This window comes from Arachis hypogaea, chromosome 20 (assembly GCF_003086295.3).
Source record: "Arachis hypogaea cultivar Tifrunner chromosome 20, arahy.Tifrunner.gnm2.J5K5, whole genome shotgun sequence".
Lineage (NCBI taxonomy): Eukaryota > Viridiplantae > Streptophyta > Magnoliopsida > Fabales > Fabaceae > Arachis > Arachis hypogaea.
Genome location: NC_092055.1, coordinates 77,944,354 through 77,968,721, shown reverse-complemented (window position 1 = coordinate 77,968,721; position 24,368 = coordinate 77,944,354). Strand labels below are relative to the sequence as shown.

Here is a 24,368-nt window from a genome sequence, read left to right as displayed (position 1 = left end):
TTTCAAGTAAAATCAAGAGAAAAGATAGAAGAAGAATAATGAAAACTAGTATTGATCCATCAAATTACAACAGAGCTCCCTAACCCAATGAAAGGGGTTTAGTTGTTCATGGCTCTGGAAAATGAAAACAAAGATGGAGAATACATAATGAAAACTAGAAGTGCAGAGAAAGTAAAATACAGAGAGTAGTGCTATGCCAAGAGGCTCCCCATAATTTCCAACTCCCATTTTAATTCAAAGCTACTCCTATATATACTACTCTTCTGTTCTTGTAGTTCGCTCTTCAAGTCTTGGGTATGGGACTTTGGATCTTGAGTTTGAAGCAATTCTCTTCTTCATTGGGCTTAGCTTTATTTGCAGAGAGAAAGTGTGAAGTGGGCAGAGACTTTTAGCTCAGGACGTTAGTGGCGTTAACGTTCAGTGAAAATATGGGTTCGAGAACGTTAGTGACATTCAACTTTTTCACTAACGTTCCTCACCCAAGTAAGAGCCACGCTAACCTCAACGTTAGTGGCACAAAAGTTGCCACTAACATTGCCTCTTTGTCCTTCGCGCACGTTATTGGGACTCACCTTTCCCAATAACGTTGAGAAGCCTCCCCCTTCCCTACATTAGAGTCCACGTTAACTTAGTTAACGTGGCTCTTTTTAACGTAGGCTTGCCAACCTTCGAGAACGTTAGTGACACTTAACATTGTCACTAACGTTCCAATGTGCCCCTTAGTTCCCATGTTAGAGTCGACGTTAACTAGGTTAACGTGGCTTCTAACGTGGCCATGCTAGCCATCTCCAATGTTAGTGACAAAGTTGAATGTCACTAACGTTGGCTCATCATCCCTCTCCTCACGTTAGCTTCCACGTTAACTAAGTTAACGTTAACGTGGGAGTTAACGTGGCTCATTGTGGCTTGTGTTGGCTCCTTCCAACGTTAGTGACAATGTTTGGTGTCACTAACGTTGTCGATAACCTTTCTTCTTCACGTCAACCTCCACGTTAACTAGGTTAACGTGGGAGTTAACGTGGCTTCTTGGGGATAGTGTGTTCATCCCAACGTTAGTGACAATGTTTGGTGTCACTAACGTTGTCGACCACCTAGTTTCTTCACGTTAGCTTCCACGTTAACTAGGTTAACGTGGGAGTTAACGTGGCTTCTTGTGACTTTGCCAACGTTAGTGAGAAAGTTAAATGACACTAATGTTGGCGTCCCCTTTTCTTCATAACGTTAGAGGCCACGTTAACTAAGTTAACGTGGCAACTAACGTGGCCACTTTTGAGCTTGACCCAACGTTAGTGATAATGTTAAGTGTCACTAACGTTGGCTCCATTTCCTTTCTTCCATGTTAGAGTTCACGTTAGCTTAGTTAACGTGACTCTTAACGTGGGCAATGATGGCTTCGAGAGCGTTATTGGCAATTACTTTTCTCATTAACTTTGCAAGTTACTCCCATTCCACGTTAGTGTTAACGTTAGTGTAACTAACGTAGCCACTAGTGTGGTTCTTCTTTGCTTCCTTTGTCCTGAAATCAAGCAATAAAGTCCATCAAAGTTCTAGTCCAAGTCATAGGAAATGCAACATCCAATTTGTCATTAAATTCATACAAAATCCTCATGAAATCATGTAAAGTGCACAATGTATGCTTGAATCAAGATGTAAGTGAATATCTACCCCAAACTAGCTTATTTCCTAAGTAAATGCATGAAACTACCCTAAAAACAGTAAAGAAAAGGTCAGTGAAACTGGCCAAAATGCCCTGGCATCACAATACCAAACTTAAAGCTTGCTTGTCCCTAAGCAAGTACTGGAACAAGAGAATGATGAATGGAATGCCAAGAGAAATGAGTAATTCTTGTGGAAGTCATGTCCTTGGTTTTATGGTGGTTTCATGCATAGCAACTTAGGTTCATTCCTGGCTTTCAGACCTTTATCATGTCCTAGAATACTAACTTTGATTTCATCCCATGAGACTTTTATTCATTGATCCTTTTGTTGTCATTTCAGGGCTTATTTTTGTTCTTAAGCTAAGTGCTCTGTAAGGGGGCAACTCTTTAAAATAAGCTTTCAGCCAACACTCCCGAACCAGTTGGTTCAAGGTGCTAGGTGTTGAAGCACCCCTAAGGACTTACTTGCTCAAGTCTCTCCCCCATACATACACACTACAGGCACATAGTTTATTTATTTTCTTTTCTTGAGGCCTTGGTGTCCAGCACCTCTTTGGGTTACTAAATGCTCTGTATTGAGGGTTACTCTTGATAGTGGACTTTCAGCTGATAATCCCGAGTTAGTTAACCCAAGTTACCAAGTAATAAGGCACCCCTAAGAGCTTATTCATCCAAGTAGATCCCTCACACAGGAGCACTACAGACACATGCCTCAAGATTAAAACCATTGGTGCCTAGCCTTATTGCTTACTCTTTTTCTTTCATTTTTCAACCTTTATTGTTCTTTCCCTTTTTCTTATTAGGATCTTCTTATTTAGCTAGTCTTATGGGGTGTGTCTCAAGCATAGTATTCATGACAGATAGTTGTTCTCCCACCTTATGGTTGAACCAACTTAGCTAACTTATGACTATACTATAAACTCATGAACTTACTCCATAGTATGAACTCCTCTCTGGTCTTTAAAAACACTCATTCTCTTTTCATTTGATTCAAAGGGACAAGCATACAAGTAAGCTAAGTAAGGATGCAGTGACATAAAGACTAGTGAACATAGACCTCTTCAACACAAAAACTTAAAAGACAGAATTTATAAAGGGTTCAAACTTATTATGGAAGCATGTTCTATTTCATACAAGATCTTCCTTATTCAAAGCATAGAAAAAGATGGACCAAAGAAGGAACTCCACCACCTTTTACTCATGTGGTTGTCCATGCTCTCCTCCTTGCTTGTCCTCCTTGTGTCCCTTTTGATTGCTCGTACTCCCACTTCCTTTGCTTTTTCCAATCAGCTTCTTCCAGAAACCACCATCTTCCATCTTCTTCTTGAGTGTTTCCTTCTGCTGTTTCACCTTCCTCTCTTCTTGTTCTACAAAATCTTTTTGGACCTCATCATATGTAGGGATGGCATAGTGTAGATGATGTATATTACTGGACATGTAGTTCAACTTGGCTTGAGTGTTTACGTTGAACTCTTCCCTATGTAGTTGCCGTCCTTCATTAAGTATAGTGAACTCATTGAATGCTTTCATCTGAGCTATTTGCCGCTGATTGAGTTCTTGCAAATGCTTATCTTGACGTTCTTGCCTCTCAGTAACTTGGTGGATGGCTTGAGTGAGCTGGGAGTATTGTTCCTGTTGCTGCTCCATTTGTTGTTTCTGCCACTCTTCTTGTTGGCTCATCCAGTTGGACTGAAGGTATAATATTTGCTCTTGTCCTTCCATATGTCTCATCCCCAAATCTTCAATGGCTTTTAGAAGGTGATTCATATTCAAGTCGGCTGGGTAAGGATGCTCTTCTTGTTGATATTCTTCCTGATGAGACTCCTCTTGGTGAGCTCCTTCTTTTGCTTTTAGTTTCCCTATTTGTGGCCTTCTATGTTGCTGAGCAGGTGTAGTATAGGCCATACGCTGGGTTGTCATCAGCCTCCCAGGGTTCACCCATTCTGGATTGCTATCCTCAAAGACCACCTTGGCTTTTTTGTATAATCTGAAAATGGTGCTGGAGTACCAAAGCCTGGCACCTGATTCAAGCTTCTCAGCTGAATCTTGAATTCTTTCAGCTATAAGTTCAAGCACATTGATTTCTCCACCTTGTACTAGGCAATGTACCATAGTTGCTCGATTAATATTAACCTCTGAATTATTTGCAACCGGGAGGATAGACCTCCTCACGAGTTCAAACCACCCCTTGGCTTCCGGGCTAAGGTCTCCCCTTTTGATGAACCAGGGTCTCCCATCTCTATACCTCTCCCAGTCAGCTGCTATAACACAGATGTCAGTCAAGATCTCAGTGAGCTCATCATTGTCTTGGCTTTTACTTATCCTTGCATGATAACTGGGCTCATCAAAATGTGGTGATATCAGGTGAAGAGCTCTTGTTATAGCATTTGGGCTGAAGTCCACCTCCTTTCCTCTTACATAACTTTTGAAGGTTGGGGCCCTAGTTTTGTCTTCTCTCACCACATTTGCGTAGAAATCTTTGATGAGGTTTCCATTGATCTTTCCTTCTAGATTAGTGAGCCTTTGTCACCCTCTTTTTTCAATTTTCTCCCGAATCTGTGGGCATTCGTCTTCATTGAATTGAAAGGTTAACTCGGGTAATATCCTTTTAAGCTTGATCTGCTCAAATTCTCGTTCATGGAAGGCAGTTTTGAATCTCTTCTCATCGAAAGGAATGCTCTCCATTGGTTCCTTCCTTTTTTTGCCTCTTGGAGCTTGATGATGCCATGAATTTGAGTTGCTGTGTGAGGGGATTTGAAGGTAAGGAGGGATGAAGAATTTGGTTGGTTAGGATGAGATGTGATGAAAAGATTTTCGACGCCGAAAGTGTGAATTATGGAGAGTGGAAATTTGAGTGTGAGGGGTAAGCATGCACTAGGACTCACTTATATAGGGAGATTGTGAGTGAATGGAGGGTTTGGATTGATGGAATGGTTGCTAGATGGACGGTTGGGGTTGTGCATGGGGAAAGGACAAGGATCATCATTTTATGAGAGATATTGATTCGGTCTTCAAGAGTCTCCTTTCTTCAATGTTGCATGGCAACATTTTCCAATGCATTCCTTCTTAAGACAAGTGTGTAGTCCCTCTTCATGAAGTGGCCGAGCCCTTCTCATTCAATTGTCCAATCAATCTCCTTCAATGTTCCTTTCCTTTTCCTAAAAAGATAAAAGAAAAAAAAGAAGAATTAACATCATAAAAAAAATTTAAACTTTACGGCTAGAATAATCAAGAGAAGAAAAGATTTTGTTTATTCATGAACTCCAACTAACTAACTAACTGTGTATCCTTATATGCACATTGGTGGCACCATGGGGTGACACCAAACTTAGTTTGTAGCACTATGATGAAAAGTTTTGTTCAAAGCTCCAAGACTAGCATGCTCTCGATTGCATTCATGCTTTCTTGGCACGCTTTGAACACCAAACTTGTTCTTCACTATATACTGAATATAAGGATTTCACCAAGTGTTTGTCAAGTTTAGGTTGGAATTCATGAATATTGACTTATTCACTAGTAAAAGCTCATAAAACATGGGTTGCCTCCCAGGAAGCGCTTCTTTAGCGTTACTAGCTTGACGTTTCTCCTTCATCAGGGAGGTTGATAATGCTTCAAGTCCTCCCCTCTTGCCTTGGACTTATATCCATTGGTTGTATCAATGATCTCTACATGTTCCAAGGAGAGAACTCTGTTGATAGTGAAGACCTTAGGTAACTGAGATGGTACAGTGGGGAGATTAGGGGGGATATCTGGGAAGTAAGCTGAGATCACTTTATCTCCTGGAGAAAAGTCTTCCGTAGGGATCTTCTTGTTCCTCCACCCCCCTTGGTACCTTCTTCTTTGTCCCTTTTGATGTTGCCTTGCTCTTGGTGACTTCTTCTTCTAAGGGAATTTTGTTGTTGTTTTCACATGTCTCTGGTGGTTTAGATTCCTCCAGCTTTTTCTTGAGTTGTGACAACTGCTTATTTCCTTGTTCATCAACCCAGGGCTTTCCCAGATGGGCTGGTTGTGCTTCAGTGCTTGCTTCCTCTGTCAGCATCTCATTATGATCTTTGCTTGGTTCTTTGTTTTCTTGGTCTGCTTCTTGCGAGAGTTTGAAGACATTAAAGCTGAGTCGTTCATCATGGATCCTCAATATTAGCTCCCCTCGCTCCACATCTATGAGTGCTCTGGCTGTAGCTAGGAATGGTCTTCCCAATATGATTGGGTGAGTGTGACTCTCTTCCATGTCCAAGATGACAAAGTCTCTGGGAAGAAAATATTTCCCAACCTTTAACAACACGTTTTCCACCACCCCTATTGCTTGTTTTTGAGTTTTGTCAGTCAGCCTGATGACTACATCTGTGGGCAATATCTCATTGATCTGCAGCCTCTTCACCAGGGATAAGGGCATTAAGTTGATGCTTGCTCCCAAATCGCAGAGTGCTCTATCAAACATTGTTTCCCCTATGGCACAGGGGACATAAAAACTCCCCGGATCTTTTTTTTTTTGTAGGCAACTGCAGTTGAATGATGGCACTGCACTCCTTGTTCATCACTATAGTTTGGCCTCCCTTGAGTGAGCTTTTCCCAGGAAGCAGCTCCTTCACATACTTGATGTATGCGGGCATTTGTTGAATAGTCTTGATGAATGGTATGTTGACATGCAGAGATGCAAACAAGTCAAGAAATCTTGAGTATATTCTCTTCTCCACAGCACCATTGAGCAGTTGAAAAAAAGGTGCATAGAGTCTCAGCAGCTCCTGTTGTGAGATTTCTGGTTCTTGATGATCTTTTTCCTTCTTCTCTACTGAGGTATCTTCAGGTTGTTCTGACAGCTTTCTTGGCTTGTCCTAAATCACCTTATCACTTATAGTGGCCATCTTGAAATCTTCCCATCTTATTTTCTTTGTTTCACCTCTCGGATTCTTCTCTGTGTCACTTGGGAATCCATCTGTGGGTTTAGGAATCTGCTCAGAGAGATACCCCACTTGGGATTCCAGCCTCTTGATTGTGTCTCCCTGGTTTTTGAAGTTGGTTCGCACTTCCTCCTTGAATACCTTATTGTCTTGAATCTCTTTGCCTATGCCTTTAAGTAGATTCTCAATCCTTGAGAGTCCTTCATCAAATGATGATAGGTCAGGCTGAGGAGGGTTATTTTGGCCTTGATATGAATGTGGAGAGGTGTTGTTATGGGGATGTTGATATGGTCTAGATGTGAAGTATTGGTGGGCTGCATTGTTTAGATTTGGGCGTCTTTGATCAAGGCTTTGGTCTTGTTGATTTCCCCACCCAAAGTTTGGGTGATTCCTCCATCCAGGGTTGTAGGTCTTGGAGTATGGATCATGGTTTTGCCTAGGTGAATTCCCAATATAGTTGGCTTGCTCCTGACTTCCCTCTGCTTCCTCATTTACTCCTTCTTGGGTTGTTGATGAAGTGGTGATTGCTGCTACTTGGTTTCTCTCCATCTTCTTGGTAAGGTCAGCCAGTTGTTGGGTAATGAGCTTGTTTTGGGCCAGCAGAGCATCTACATTATTTAGCTCCATTACTCCTCTTGTGTTCCCTCTTTCGGAAGCATAGAAGTAGTCATTCTCTGCTACAGTTTCAATGACATCTATGGCCTCCTCAATGGTCTTCTTCTTGTTCAAAGATCCTCCGGATGAATGGTCTATGGCCTTCTTTGACTCATATGAGAGGCCTTCATAGAAAATGTGCAGCTGCACCCATTCATTGAACATATCTGGTGGGCACCTCCTTGTTAGGTCTTTAAACCTCTCCCATGCTTCATATAGAGTCTCATCATCTTGTTGCCTGAAAGTTTGGACCTCAGCTCTCAGCCTATTGATTCGTTGAGGGGGGTAAAATCTTGCTAAGAATTTGTTCACCACATCTTTCCAAGTTGTCAAGCTCTCTTTTGGGAAAGACTCCAGCCACTTGGCTGCCTTATCCTTGAGTGAGAATGGAAATAAGAGCAGTCTATAGGTGTCAGGATGAACACCATTAGACTTCACTGTGTCATATATTCTCAGGAAGGTGGTTAAATGTTGATTGGGGTCTTCTTGGACAATCCCTCTGAATGAACAGTTTTTCTGAACAAGGGTGATGAGCTGTGGTTTTATTTCAAAATTGTTGGCATGGATGGTTGGCTTTTGAATGCTACTTCCACAATTTCCTGGGTTTAGATTGATGTAAGAGCTTAAAACTCTTCTATCCTCCCCAGCATGATTTGCTCGACCTCCTCCGCCAATGTTTTGAGCCTCTTCCTCATGATGGTTTTCCATGTTTTCTTCCATGTTTGGTTCAAAGTATTCCTCAAAGTGTTCCTCCTCTTCTTCAGCACCAACTACACGTTTTTCTCTTGCCTCCCTCCTTAGTCTAAGGAAGGTTCTCTCAGGTTCAGAATCAAAGGAAGTTGAAGCCCCGCTTCTTCTCCCTATCATACAACCAACAAGTACAAGCAAAGAGAATAGGTGCAGAAAATATTTCTGTCAGAATTACTGTTAGTGTGAGTGATGCAATATATCAAACAGTTAGTGGGTTAGTGAAATGAATGGTAAATAACAAAGAAAAAGTAGGGGGAAAGGGAAGAAATTAACTAAAACAGAAAGTAAATGTCTCAAACAGAAAATTAAATCAAACAAAAATAAAATGCTCAATCTAGTGATCCTCTAATTTAATCATTGTTGATGCACAATCAATCCCCGGCAACGACGCCATAAACTTGATGCATGGAAAACTTGTCTCTCAACAAATCTCCCTTCGGCAAGTGTACCGAATTTGTCGTCAAGTAAAAACTCATAATAGAGTGAGGTCGAATCCCACAGGGATTGATTGATCAAGCAACTTTAAATAGAGGAATGTTATAGTTGAGTCAATCCAGAATTTGAGTTGAGAATTGCAGAAAATAAAATGGCGGGAAGGTAAATGGCAGAAAAAGTAAATGCTAGAAATAAGAGCTGAAAGTAAATTGCAGAATTGTAAATGGGAATAGGCGAATTGCTCATAAAAGTAAATGACAGAAATTAAAGAGAATGGGTAAGATCAGAAATGGGGAGTTCATTGGGCTTAGGAGATGTTGCATTCTCCGGATCAATTTCATTTTCATCTCTTCCTCATTCAATGCACTTATTGATCTCCTTGGCAATCTTAAGTGATCGAATTACAATTTCTTGTAATTCAATCTCTCAAATCTTGATCACTAGCCAATTCCTTGGTCAATTGCTCATGAGAAGAGATGAAGTATGGTCACTGATTATACCACAGGCATTTCCCAAATCAAGTGTTGAGAGGATTATAGTCACATATCCATCCAAACCCAATTTGGTCCAGCATGAGAAAGCATTTCTAGCATGATCTTTTCATTCCTCTTTCAAGGTTCAGAAGAGATCCAAGTATGAATAACTTCTTTTCCAAGATAACTACCCAATTGGATGAAGATCGAAAGCTTTCAAGTAAAATCAAGAGAAAAGATAGAAGAAGCATAATGAAAACTAGTATTGATCCATCAAATTACAACAGAGCTCCCTAATCCAATGAAAGGGGTTTAGTTGTTCATGGCTCTGGAAAATGAAAACAAAGATGGAGAATACATAATGAAAACTAGAAGTGCAGAGAAAGTAAAATACAGAGAGTAGTGCTATGCCAAGAGGCTCCCTATAATTTCCAACTCCCATTTTAATTCAAAGCTACTCCTATATATACTACTCTTCTGTTCTTCTAGTTCGCTCATCAAGTCTTGGGTATGGGCCTTTGGATCTTGAGTTTGAAGCAGTTCTCTTCTTCATTGGGCTTAGCTTTATTTGCAGAGAAAAAGTGTGAAGTGGGCAGAGACTTTTAGCTCAGGCCGTTAGTGGCGTTAACGTTCAGTGAAAATATGGGTTCGAGAACGTTAGTGACATTCAACTTTTTCACTAACGTTCCTAACCCAAGTAAGAGCCACGTTAACCTCAACGTTAGTGGCACAAAAGTTGCCACTAACGTTGCCTCTTTGTCTTTCGCGCACGTTATTGGGACTCACCTTTCCCAATGACGTTGAGAAGCCTCCCCCTTCCCTACGTTAGAGTCCACATTAACTTAGTTAACGTGGCTCTTTTTAACGTAGGCTTGCCAACCTTCGAGAACGTTAGTGACACTTAACATTGTCACTAACGTTCCAATGTGCCCCTCAGTTCCCACGTTAGAGTCCACGTTAACTAGGTTAACGTGGCTTCTAACGTGGCCATGCTAGCCATCTCCAATGTTAGTGACAAAGTTCAATGTCACTAACGTTGGCTCATCATCCCTCTCCTCATGTTAGCTTCTAACGTGGGAGTTAACGTGGCTCATTGTGGCTTGTGTTGGCTCCTTCCAACGTTAGTGACAATATTTGGTGTCACTAACGTTGTCGACAACCTTTCTTCTTCACGTTAACCTCCACGTTAACTAGGTTAACATGGGAGTTAACGTGGCTTCTTGGGGATAGTGTGTTCATCCCAACGTTAGTGACAATGTTTGGTGTCACTAACGTTGTCGACCACCTAGTTTCTTCACGTTAGCTTCCACGTTAACTAGGTTAACGTGGGAGTTAACGTGGCTTCTTGTGACTTTGCCAACGTTAGTGAGAAAGTTGAATGACACTAACGTTGGCGTCCCCTTTTCTTCATAACGTTAGAGGCCACGTTAACTAAGTTAACGTGGCAACTAACGTGGCCACATATGAGCTTGGCCCAACATTAGTGATAATGTTAAGTGTCACTAACGTTGGCTTCATTTCCTTTCTTCCACGTTAGAGTTCACGTTAGCTTAGTTAACGTGAGTCTTAACGTGGGCAATTATGGCTTTGAGAGCGTTATTGGCAATTACTTTTCTCATTAACTTTGCAAGTTAATCCCATTCCACGTTAGTGTTAACGTTAGTGTAACTAACGTAGCCACTAGTGTGGTTCTTCTTTGCTTCCTTTGTCCTGAAATCAAGCAATAAAGTGCATCAAAGTTCTAGTCCAAGTCATGAGAAATGCAACATCCAATTTGTCATTAAATTCATGCAAAATCCTCATGAAATCATGTAAAGTGCACAATGTATGCTTGAATCAAGATGTAAGTGAATATCTACCTAAAACTAGCTTATTTCCTAAGTAAATGCATGAAACTACCCTAAAAACAGTAAAGAAAAGGTCAGTAAAACTGGCCAAAATACCCTAGCATCACATAAATCGAAGCCTCGAGTTGTAGAGGAGAACCTCATCACCTTCTTCAAAGTCCTTCTTCTGGATGTGATGGTCATGAAATGCCTTAGTATTTTCCTTATAGATCTGGGCATTCTCATATGCTTCATTCCTTAAACACTCGAGCTCCTCTAGCTGTAATTTCCTGGCCACTCCCGCCTTGGTTAAATCCATGGTGCATTGCTTTACCGCCCAATAGGCTCTACGCTCAATCTCCACCAAAAGGTGGTATGCCTTACCATAGACGATCCGGAAGGGACTCATCCCTAACGGGGTCTTGTAGGCCGTCCTATACACCTATAGTGCATCTCCTAACCGGAGGCTCCAATCCTTCCTTTGTGGATTGACCACTTTCTCCAAGATTCTCTTAATCTCCCGGTTGGACACTTTCGCTTGTCCGTTGGACACTTGAGTTGGGAAACGCTCCCATAAAGTCAATGCCCCATACATCAAATATCTCACAAAACAACATAGGTTGCTGAGACATCTCATCCCTTTGGGATGTGTTTCCCGACTTCTGACACTGATGGCAAGACACACAAAACCAGTTAGAATCCTTGAATAAGGTTGGCCACTAGAATCCACAATTCAACACCTTTTTAGCCGTCCTTTGGGGGCCAAAGTGGCCACCACATTCAGATGAATGGCAAGCTTCAAGAATGGGTTGGATTTCAGATTCTGGGACACATCTTTGAATTACTTGGTCCACTCCCCTCTTCCACAAGTGAGGGTCATCCCAAATGTATTATTTGGAATCAGTTCTTAACTTGTCTCTTTGGTGTTTAGAAAAGTTAGGAGTGAAGAGTTTTGCAACCAAGTAGTTTGCCATTGGGGCAAACCAAGGAAAGCTATCCGACACAGCATGCAAACTATCCAATGGGAATGAATCATCAATCGGAAATAGATCAAATTTTAAATTCTCAAGGCGGCTTAAATGATCCGCAACTAAGTTTTGAGACCTACTCCGATCCCTAATCTCAATGTCGAATTCTTGCAAAAGCAAGATCCAACGTATGAGTCTAGGTTTTGACTCATTCTTTTTCAATAAGAACTTTAAAGCTGCATGATCCGTGTATACCACTATCTTGGATCCTAGCAAATAAGATCTGAATTTATCTAAAGCACGAACAATAGCTAGGAGTTCTTTTTCCGTAGTGGTATAGTTGGATTGTGCTGCATCTAGTGTTTTAGAAGAGTAAGTAATGACATAAGGGAGTTTACCATCGCGCTGTGCAAGCGCGGCACCTACAGCATGGTTTAACGCATCGCACATTATCTCGAATGGTAGCGTCCAGTTGGGGCCTCGCACAATCGGTGCTGTGGTAAGAACTCTCCTTAACTCTTCAAACGCTTTTACACATGCACTGTCAAACTCAAAGTCCACATCTTTGTGGAGTAGGCGCGATAATGGTAAGGCAATCTTGCTGAAATCTTTAATAAAGCACCTGTATAATCCTGCATGTCCCAAAAATGAGCGGACCTCCCTCACAGATGAGGGGTGAGGTAAAGTGGTGATAACATCGACCTTGGCCGGGTCTACAGAAATGCCTTCACTAGATACTACATGTCCTAACACTATACCTTGTCTTACCATAAAGTGACATTTTTCAAAATTCAAGACAAGGTTTGTGTCAATACATCTAACTAAGACCTTGGCCAAGTTCTCTAAGCAAAAATCAAATGAAGTTCCATAAACATTGAAGTCATCCATAAAGACTTCCAGACAGTTCTCCTTTAGATCGGAAAAGACACTCGTCATACACTGCTGAAAAGTAGCAGGTGCATTACATAGTCCAGACGGCATCCTTTTGTAGGCAAAGGTTCCAAAAGGACAAGTTAATGTGGTCTTTTCCTGATCCTCAGGAGCAATGTGAATCTGGAAGTAACCAGTGAATCCATCAAGAAAGCAATAATGGGATTTACCCGCCAAACGATCCAACATCTGATCGATAAAGGGCAAAGGGTAGTGGTCCTTCGTTGTAGCGGCGTTCAATCTTCTATAATCGATGCACATTCGCCACGCATTTTGTACTCTCTTGGTGACTACTCCACCATCATCCTTTTTAATTGTAGTGATGCCCGATTTCTTGGGAACAACCTGGACCGGGCTCACCCATTCACTATTAGAAATTAGGTATATGAAACCCACATCAAGTAGCCTAGTGACCTCCTTCTTTACCACATCGAGGATGGTTGGGTTGAGCCTCCTTTGCGGTTGCCTAACCGGCCTAGCTCCCTCTTGGAGAAATATACGATACATGCACTTGCGATCCCCACAATATCAGCTAGGCTCCATCCAATTGCCTTCTTGTGCTTTCTTAGAACATCTAGGAGCTTCCCCTCTTCTTCACCAGAAAGCTCACTAGCAATAATGAATCGAAACTTTTGGTTATCCTCTAAGAAAGCATACTTCAAATGAGATGGAAGAGGCTTCAGTTCACTCTTCAGCTCAAGCTGAGGTTCCTTTTCATCAAGCTCACGGAGTTCATTCTCAACAACTTGCTCTTGTTCATCCTCTTGGTCATCCGTCTCTTCAACAATAGGGTAGCATAACTTGTTGTAGTCTTCTTTTCACACTTCTGCTACCACTTCATTGATTACATCACATCAGAGAACGGAATGCTCTTCAGGAGGGTACTTCATGGCTTCTTGCAAATTGAACTTGATAGTCTTGTCTCCGACCTCAAAGGAATATGTGCCAGTAAAGGCATCTAACTTGAATTTAGAGGTCTTAAGGAAGGGTCTACCAAGTAGACCGGAGGATGAGCTTCTATTTTTTGTTGGAGGCATTTCAAGGATGTAAAATTCAACCGGAAAGACCAATTCTTTGATCGCCACAAGTATATCTTCTTCTATTCCCATCACCGTGATCACACTTTTATCGGCTAAGGCAAACTTCGCCGTCGACTTCTTTAATGGAGCTAAATTCAATCGCACAAAGATAGAAAGCGGCATGATGCTTATGCAAGCTCCTAGGTCACACATGCAGTCATGAAAAGTGTGCCCACCAATACAACAAGACACCAAACAAGGTCCAGGGTCACCACATTTCTTTGGAATAGGCTCCATCACGGAAGAAATTAAACTACCCAAGGATAATGTCTCCAACTCTCCTATCCTATCCTTGTGTGTACACAAGTCTTTAAAAAATTTTGCATACTTCAGAATTTGTTGGATAGCATCAAGAAGTGGTATGGTTACCTCAACCTTCTTGAACACTTGAAGCATGTTCAAATCGAATTCTAGAGTCTTCTTTGCTTTCTTCACCATGGAAGGGAATGGGATAGGAATGGACTCATCCACTATAGCTTTCCTTTTGGGTTTCCTAAGGCTTACTCCTTCTTCCTCTTGCCTTTTGTCTACCTTATCTTCTTCATGCGGAGCTTCAACAACCACTTCTTCCTCATGAATATCTTCCATGACCCTTGGAGGTATCTCCTCCAACGTAGTCCCCGACCGTAGAGTGATGGCATTAAGAACGTCCTTGGAGTTTAGTTGGGGTTGTGATGGAAGGTTAGAAGAGCTTGAGGGTTGGTTGGTGTTGTTGTTGGGAGAGGGCATAGTCATCTTTGAAAGTATGTTGGTGAGATTGGCCAATTGAGCGTCCAAGGCATCAAATTGAGCCTTATTGCTCTCGTCCCATTTCTCCATTGCGGCTCTAAGCTCATCAACTTGATTGGTCGAAGATGAAGAAGTTTTGTTGGATTGTTCTCTATTGTGTGGTGCTTGATGTTTGGCGTAGTTATTTTGATTTTGGTTGGGGTGATTTTGGTTTCCTTGGTGGTTGGTGTTGTTATGGTGGTATTGAGATGAAGATTGGTTGTTGTTGTAATGAGAAGAAGAGTTATTCCATCTTTGGTTTTAATTGCTCCCTTGTGCATTATCCCTCCACCCTTGATGTTGATTACTACCATGAGGGTAATTATTTTGGCCTTGAGAAGGATAGGGTGGACGGTTGTTGTAATTCACACTGGCCACTACAAGGGCATGTTCCTCTTGAATTTGATGGCATTGATTGGTGTAATGTGTGGTACTAGAGCACAAACCATAAATTCTAGGAGGGCCTTTGACATGGCGGAAATTGGCGAGTTAAGAATTTATTATAAGAGATACGTTGCAAGTACAGTTCTTAACTAACTGAAAATCCGCTTATCAATTTAGAAGGGGTTGTCACAAAATTAAAATTAAAATACTTGGAGTATGAATCCCAGGTCGTCTCCCAACGAGTTGCAGAAAGGTGTGCTATTTTATTAATCAGATTTTTTCTAAAATGGTATGAGTTGATAAACAAGAAATTAAATCAGAGAAATTATGTAATTTAAATAAAAACCTTGACTGGGAGTAGATTAGTTGGAAGCCCTATCCTTGATGGAGTTCTCCCAAGATTAAAATGATAATTGAAGGTTGTTCTGCTTAGTTATCCTTTACTAGGTAGAGGAAAGTCAAGTATGTTGGAAGGCAATTTCTATTCACAAGTCCTAATCCTCTCCCTTGGGAAGGATTATTGTCAGTGACTAGAGGGCGATCCAACGATAAACCCAATTACAATTTTTCTCTTGAGTAATCCAACTCAAGGTTCTCCTTTCAATCATCTCCCAATCAAGTTATGGAACTACTCGCTCATTATGAATGTAAATTTCACAAAATAAGGAAGAGAAATACTAAAAGACATGATAAATAATAATCAAAAGGATCTATTAAAAATAAAAATAGTTCTTGTATAAATAAATTCTAGAAATAATCCAAGAGTAAGTCTGAGTAAATAAAGGACATGAAAGAGTAAGTGACAAGTAAGGAAACAAACTAGAGTGACGCAGTCTTGACGGAGGTAATAACTCTTCTCAATATCCCAATCCAAAAAGCAATAAAATCAAAATCCTAAGAACTATGAATGTGTAGAGAGAAAATCTAGAGGAGGAGTAAATTCAGATCTAAAACTAAAACTATGCGGAATGAATGTTCTCTCTTGGTCTCTGCATGTTCCCCGGCTTTAATCTGCTTTTCTGGGCCGAAAACTGGGTCAAGACAGGGCCCAAAATCGCCCCCAGCGAATTCTGCAGATTCTGCAGATCGCGCATGTCATGCGATCGAGTCATCTAGTGTTTTGCCTTGCCACGCGTGCGCGTTGTCCACGCCTTTGCGTCACTTGTACAGTTTCCAATCCGCGCGGTCGCGTGAGCCATGCATCCGCGTCACTGCAATTTCCTCTATGTCGCGCGGTCGCGTGAGCCATGCATCTGCGTCACTTCTCGCTGGTCATCTCCTCAATTTCTTGTGTTTCTTCCATTTTTGTAAGCTTCCTTTCTAATCTCCAAGTCATTCATGCCCTATAAAGCCTGAAACACTTAATACACAGATCACGGCATCGAATGGAATAAAGGAGAATTAAAATACAAAATTAAAAAGTCTCTAGGAAGCAAGTTTTCAACCATAAAGTATTTTTAGGAAGGAATTATAAATGCATGCTAATCATATGAATAAGTGGGTAAAGACTTGATAAAACCGCACAATTAAGCACAATATAAACCATAAAATAGTGGTTTATCAACCTCCCCACACTTAAACATTAGCATGTCCTCATGCTTAGTTGAAGGAGATAAAATAAATGAGGAGGAACATGTAAAACTCGTGCAATGCAATGCAACCTATATATGTGAATGCAACTATATGATTCTTGCCCACTTGGTCAAAAGTAAATAAGCTCTTCAAGAGAATCACAAATCAAATTCCACTAATTGAATTTTTTTTATATAGTAACAACAGATAAAAATACAGGAAGGTAGCTCATGAAAGCAGGGAACATAGAACTCAAGCATTGAACCCTCATTGATGATGTATGTATGCTCTAATCTCTCTAATGTATAGGGTAATCACTCTATCCTTCTCTAATCATGCTTTCTAATTTTTGTTCTTCACCTAACCAATCAACAACAATTAATATACCAATGCAAACATCATGAGGTCTTTTCATGGTTGTAATGGGGCCAAGGTATGGGTAAGGGTACATATATGGCTAAGTAAGCTTATAAATTGAATATTTAATTAGCCCAAGCTTTCACCTAACACACACATATACATTTTTTTTATAGCTTAAATTTCACACCTAGCTACTCAAAATTTTCCTTTCACATTCCTTACTCATGTATCAACTTTTATTTTAATTTTATCATACATGCATTGATCTTTGAATTCTTAGCTTAACATTGGGGTAATTTTGTCCCCTTATTTAATTATTGAATATATATATATATATATATATATATTGACATTAAAATAAACACAGCTTATCCATGCACATATAATTTTTATTTTTCTTTTATATTTTCACATGAGCAGGTATCCAATTTCCCATTATATTATCATGACACGTTCCCTTATTATCTTTTGTTCCCACCATTTTCCCATACTTAATTAACACATAATTCTATCTTAAGCTAACCAAAGATTCAGTTGGGATATATAATTGTTTTTCCGCTTAAGGCTAGTGATGTGGTAAAATACAGAACAAATGGGATTTAAAGGCTCAAAGTGGCTAACAAAGGTAACTTTAGGGGTAGGCTTAATTTGGATAAGTGAGCTAAACAAATAATGTCCTCAATCATATGCAAGCATATAAATATATTAAACATTGGACATATAGGATGAAACAAAATATAAATTACAATCATAGAGAAGTAAACACACAAGAACAAAATAATTATGGTTAAATAATGTTACCATGTATTTAAGCTCAAATCTCACAGGTTGTGTGTTCTTTAGCTCAAAAACCATCTTCCAAATATAACTTCAAGCAAATTTAACACAAAAGTTTTGATTAAAACTAGTGAAATTTTGTTCTAAAAATAGGGTCTTAGAAGAAACTTATTGTCTTTTCAATCAAGTAGAACATGCATGAAACTAATCTATTACTATGCAATTTATCCTATTCTACAAAAGAAAAACTAACTAAATATCCTATTTTATTGGTGTTAAGGAAGAGAATTTACCTCTGGAAGTCAGGTATTGACCGACCTCCCACACTTAAGGCTTTGCACCGTCCTCGGTGCCATCTGTCAGGAACAAAGGTGGGCTGGTAGCAGTATCTCCACAGTTGGGACCATCATGGCTCCCTGTGCTGGTAAAGGAAGTGGATTCCAGGGTGTCTAAGTCTCTGTATTTTCCCTTAAGTATCTCCTTGAGGTATGTGAATCGGCGCTTGTTACGGCGCTCTCTCAGCTTTGCTTTGTGTTCCTGCCGATCCAACCTTTCAAGTATCTGATGGAGCAGTTGGTTTGTTGTAGGTGCTTGTGGTGTTGAAGGAGGAATGTCTTCAGCCGGTTCAGTAGGCTAGCTTGTGGTGGCTGCTGGAAATCTGATATATTTCCCGTTAGGGACATACTAATCATCACGTGGAAGCATGGCTTTGGTGTCCCCAGCTCTGTAGGAGACTCCGGCTGCTGAGACAAGATCTGAGACCAAGGCAGGAAAAGGTAAGTTGTTCGCGATTTGTACATGTCCCATAGCAATCCGGATGTGTCTTGGTAGGTTCAGAGGTTGATCTGTAAGGATGCACCATAGTAGAACGGCCATGTCTGCAGCAAAGGAGGACTCGTGGGTGCTCGAAAAGTCGTAATGGGACATAATCTGTGCCCATACTCGAGCCTCCAAGGTAAGTGCGGAAGCCGATAATCCCTCAAGACGGGAACGATGGTATCCGTAGATCCATCTACTGCAAGGTAGTGCGATAACTCTGAGAACAGCGTCCCAGTCAAATTGGTACATCTGCCGCTTGAGTGCGGCCTCTTGAAATGCGTCCAGTCCTTCTGGAGTAGGGGGAAGATCTAAAGCTCGTTGAATGGCCTCTTCTGTAATGGGGATTTGCTTCTGACGGACATAGACAGACTGCAGGGTTGGTAGGTGGAAATTAGAGTAGAACTCGACTACCAAGAAAGATTAACCTGCCGTTGCTGTCTCTGTAGGAAACCCCATTGTCTTCGTGCAATTTGCGGCTCAACAAATTCAGCGATATGGTTTCGGAAGATAAGATATTTGGCAAATTAGGATAAGCTGTGCGGCACAAGCGACGCGAACGCGTGGGGTACGCGTTTGCGCAGATGGCGCTTAAATGAATCGACGCGGTCGCGTCGGTCACGTGGACGCGTGACGCGTTTTGTGCTACTGGCGCAACGGCAGCCTCGCGCTCGCACAACTCTCTGTTCAAAACTCATTATTGCCGAATTCCAGGGTGACGCGGTCGCGTGGTTGACGCGATCGCGTGAGTGGCCATTATAGGGATATAACGCGGACGCGTGAGCCATGCGTCCGCGTGGTAAGGCTTGTGCGTTCAGCATCAGTTCAGCACCACTCTAGCACAACTTTCAGTCGTGCACCGTTTCTTACGTCGATTTTCAGGTCACGCGTCCGCGTGAGTGATGCAGACGCGTCAGCAACGCGGTCGCGTGGGTTGATTTGTGCCGAAGGCACGCCTCCAGCCACGCTCCCGCGTGACTTTCTCTTCGATTTCTTTCTGAGCCACCTGCAACGCGGACGCGTCGGCGACACTGTCGCGTCGCGTGCTCTCCCTCTTTTTTTTTTTTTTAAATAAAAATATGCAAATACAGATGCAAACTAAATGTGCTAATAAGGAGAAGAGTTATTGAAAAAGAAAACTAAGAATAAAGAAAGGAACGATCATACCATAGTGGGTTGTCTCCCACCTAGCACTTTGCTTTAACGTCCGTAAGTTGGACGCTCCACTAGCTCAGTCTTCTGCTGTGAGTGGATCTTCCAAATGGAAGATTTCTAAGTCCTTGTTTTTCGTCACCTTCTCACCATGATATAGCTTCAAACGATGTCCATTAACTTTGATGAATTCAGATCTTGAAGGATGACTCAGGTGGAAAACTCCGTATGACTCAGCCTTCTCTACTTTATATGGACATTCCCATTTTGATCTCTACTTGCCTGGCATGAGCCTCAGTCTAGAGTTGTAAAAGAGGACTAAATCCCCAAGTTAGAACTCTCTCCTCTTGATGTGCTTATCATATACAGCCTTCATCTTTTCCTTGTACAGCCTTGAGTTTTCATAAGCTTCTAGGCGAAGGCTTTCTAATTCTTGCAGTTGCAACTTCCTTTCAGCTCCGGCTTTCTCAAATCCCATGTTGCACTCCTTTACTGCCCAAAAGGCTTTGTGCTCTACCTCAACTGGGAGGTGACAGGCTTTTCCATAAACTTAGAGGAAGGGGCTCATTCCAATGGGTGTCTTGTATGCAGTTCTGTATGCCCAGAGTGCATCTTGTAGCCTGGTGCTCCAGTCTCGTCTATAAGGTTTGACTATCTTCTGCAATATACGTTTTATCTCTCTGTTTGACAGTTTGGCTTGCCCATTAGTCTGAGGGTGGTAGGCTATTGCTACTTTATGAATTATCCCATGCTTCTTCAGTAATCCTGTTAGTCTCCTCTTACAAAAATGGGTGCCTTGATCACTCACGATTTCTTGTGGTGATCCAAAGCGACAAATAACGTGGTTTCTAACAAAGGAATCAACAGTGTTAGCATCATCAGTGCGGGTAGGAATTGCTTCCACCCATTTAGAAACGTAATCTACAGTTAACAATATATAAAAATAACCATTAGAATTTGGAAATGGACCCATGAAGTCGATGCCCCAAACATAAAAAATTTCACAGAAAAGCATAGTCTGTTGAGGCATCTCATCCCTCTTGGATATATTACGAAACCTTTGGCATGGGGAACAAGATTTACAAAATTCAGCAGCGTCTTTAAAAAGGGTAGGCCACCAGAATCTACAGTCTAAGATTTTTCTAGCTGTTCTTTGAGGGCCAAAATGTCCTCCACTCTCATATGAGTGACAGGCCTCTAAAATGGACTGGAATTCTGATTGAGGCACACATCGCCTAATTACCTGGTCAGCGCCACATTTCCATAAATATGGGTCATCCCATACAAAATATTTGGACTCGCTTTTCAGCTTGTCTCTTTGATGCTTAGTAAAGTTTGGAGGAAAAGTGCGGCTAACTAGATAATTAGCTACAGGCGCATACCAAGGGACTACTTCAGATACTGCTTGCTGGTTATCAAATGGGAAATTATCATTTATAGGAGTGGAGGTATCCTTAATGTGCTCAAGGCGACTCAAGTGGTCTGCCACTAGATTTTGGTTACCACTCCTATCTTTAATTTCTAAATCAAATTCTTGTAGTAGTAGTACCAAACATATAAGCCTTGGTTTGGACTCCTTTTTAGCTAATAAATACTTTAGAGCTGCGTGGTCTGAGTACACTACTACTTTAGTACCAAGTAAATAGGCTCAGAATTTATCCAGAGCAAAAACAATAGCAAGAAGCTCTTTCTCAGTAGTAGTGTAATTAGACTGAGCTGTGTCTACAGTCTTAGATGCATAAGCAATGACAAAAGGATCCTTACCTTCACGCTGAGCCAGCGCTGCTCCTACTGCATAGTTGGAAGCACCGCACATGATTTCGAATGGCTGGCTCCAGTCAGGTCCTCTCACAATTGGACCTTGAGTCAGGGCGGTCTTTAGCTTATCAAACGCTTGTTTGCAATCCTCACTGAACTCGAACTCAATATCTTTCTACAGTAATCTGGATAAGGGAAGTGCTACCATACTGAAGTCCTTAATGAATCTCCGGTAAAAGCCTGCATGGCCAAGGAACGAACGGACTTCCCTCACAGAGGAGGGTAAGGTAAACTAGAAATAACATCCACCTTTGCTGGACATACAGAAATGCTAGTATTAGACACAACATGTCCTAGTACAATCCCTTGTTTTACCATAAAGTGACATTTTTCAAAATTTAATACAAGGTTTGTACTGACACATCTATCTAATACTCTAGATAAACTATCTAAGCAAAGGCTAAAGAAATCACCATAAACGCTAAAATCATCCATAAAAACCTCCATACAGTCCTCAATAAGGTCAGAGAAAAGACTCATCATGCACCTTTGGAAAGTAGCTGGTGCATTACACAAGCTAAAGGGCATTCTCTTATAAGCATAAGTCCCAAAAGAACTGTAAAAGTAGTCTTTTCCTGATCTTCAGGAGCTATATGAATTTGGAAATAGCCGATGTAACCATCTAAAAAGCAATAATCTGATTTACCTGACAGGCGATCCAGCATTTGATCAATGAATAGAAGGGAGTAGTGATCCTTACGAGTGGCTTGGTTGAGACGCCTGTAATCAATGCAGACTCTCCAGGCGTTCTGTACTCTGGTTGCTATGAGCTCTCCATGCTCATTCTTCACTGTAGTGACTCCATACTTCTTGGGTACCACTTGTACTGGGCTGACCCATTCACTGTCTGAGATGGGGTAGATGATATCCGCCTCAAGTAGTATGGTCACTTCCTTTTTGACAACCTCCAAGATAGTGGGATTTAGTCTTCTCTGGGGTTGACGAACAGGCCTTGCTCCCTCTTCTAAAAATATTCTGTGCTCACAAACTTTAGGGTTGATGCCTTCTATGTCTGCCAAGCTCCATCACATTGCTTTTTTGTATTTCCTGAGCACACTGAGTAGCTGTTCTTCTTGTTGGGAAGTGAGTTCCCTTGCAATAATAACTAGAAACTTCTGCTTGTCCTCAAGGTAAGCATACTTGAGGTGTAGAGGGAGGGGCTTTAATTCCAATTGCTACTCATGGTCAGGCTCTGGATTATCAGGGGCTGGTGATAATGGCAAAGGACCTTCATTGTCCTCTGAAAGTATCCCCACACTTAGATCTTGTCCTGTGTACTTCTCTTCTAACTCTTCCTGGTGAACTTCAGCCACGGTTTCATCTATGATGTCACACTGGGATATAGAAAGGTCATCCAGAGGGTGCTTCATTGCTCCATTTAGACTGAATTTTACTATTCTGCCATCTATTTCAAAAGAATAAGTTTTAGAAAATGCGTCCAGCTTGAATTTTGAAGTCTTCAGGAATGGTGTTCCAAGCAGGATTGATGATGGCCTTCCTGAGTCATTAGGTGACATTTCCAGAATGTAGAAGTCAATGGGAAATGTGAGTCCCTTAATGCTCATTAATACATCTTCAGCAACTCCAACCACTGTAATAATGCTTTTATCTGCTAACACAAAACGAGCTGTCGACCTTTTTAAGGGAGGGAGCCTCAAAGTATCATATATAGACAAAGGCATTATAGTAACGCATGCTCCTAAATCACACATGCAGTCAGAAAATATCACACCACCAATAGTACAATTAACCATACATGGACCTGGATCACTATACTTTTCAGGTATACCTCCCATTAAAGTAGATATAGAACTACCTAAAGGAATAGTTTCTAATTCATTAATTTTGTCTTCATGTATGCATAAATCTTTTAGAAACTTTGCGTATTTAGGTACCTGCTGAATAACATCAAAAAGGGGAACAGTTACCTCAACCTTTTTGAATATCTCTACCGTTTTAGGATCAAGTTCCATCTGCTTCCTAAGCTTCCTTGCAATTTGTGGAAATGGAATAGGGGGGGCGTTTTCTGCAGGGTCTGCCTCCTTGGGTGCTTCTTTCTGTGGTTGAGCATCTACTTCTTCACCCATGTCTTGTATCGCCTCTTCCTCTTCAGCATCCTCTACTTCTACCACCCCTTCAGCTGAGGCGTGTTCTGATGGGATTGGCTCCTCCGGACTCCTCTCTTGCAGTGTGGTTCTGGACCTTAGGGTGATGGCATTGATGCCACCCTTTGGATTGGGCAATGGTTGAGAAGGAATTCCACTGGAGCTTGCATATTGAGTGCTTGAAGTGTTGGGTGATGCCAGCTGAGAGATGAGAGCTTGTATAGTGGATGCTAGGCCATTAAGTGAACTTTCCATGTTCCTTTGTCCTTGTGCAATGGATTGAAGAACCTCGTCACTCGGAGAGGAATTAGATTGAATGATCTGCGGAACTTGTTGTTGGTTATGCTGTGGTCCTTGGGACTGCCTCAGGTGAGGTGCTCTGTAAGGCTAGTTCTGGTTCTACTGCCTATTGTTGTTATTATTCCACTTCTGATATCCTTGATTGTCTCTGCCTTCTCTGTTATTGTTGTCCCTCCAATTCTGGTTAGAATTATCTCTCCAACCTTAGTTAGAACTGTCCTACCATCCATGGGTGTAACTGCCACCTTGATTGTACCCTTGGTTGGGACGGTCATAGAAGTTATGAGTGGCTGCCACAATGTTGTCTTCCTGCTGGAGCTGCGGACATTCATCAATATAATGGCTGTAATCAGCACAGATCATACACACTCTCTGTGGGACTAACTGTTGGCTTTGCTGTGCTTGTTGTTGACTCAACTGCATCTGCTTCAGTAAGTTGGTCATTTCACATATACTCTGAGTCAGAGCAGTAGTTTCTTTGCTAGAAGATACCTCTGCAATAGCCTTTGACCGGCCTTGTTTCTGCCTGTGATTCCTTGTAGACTAAGCCAAGTCGCTGATCAATTGCCATGCCTCATCAGTGGTCTTGTACTTTTTCATAGACCCATTGCTAGCACTTTCCAATGTGGTCTTATCTTGGGGTCT

At 41.4% G+C, this 24,368-nt stretch overlaps 1 non-coding gene across 1 annotated transcript; it reads left to right on the top strand.

The window, feature by feature from the left end:
- Positions 1 to 7,370: 7,370 nt before the first annotated feature.
- LOC112788299 (small nucleolar RNA R71) lies at positions 7,371 to 7,477 on the top strand. Its single transcript, XR_003195668.1, has one exon. It is a non-coding gene; the product is annotated as a small nucleolar RNA R71 (small nucleolar RNA).
- Positions 7,478 to 24,368: the final 16,891 nt, after the last annotated feature.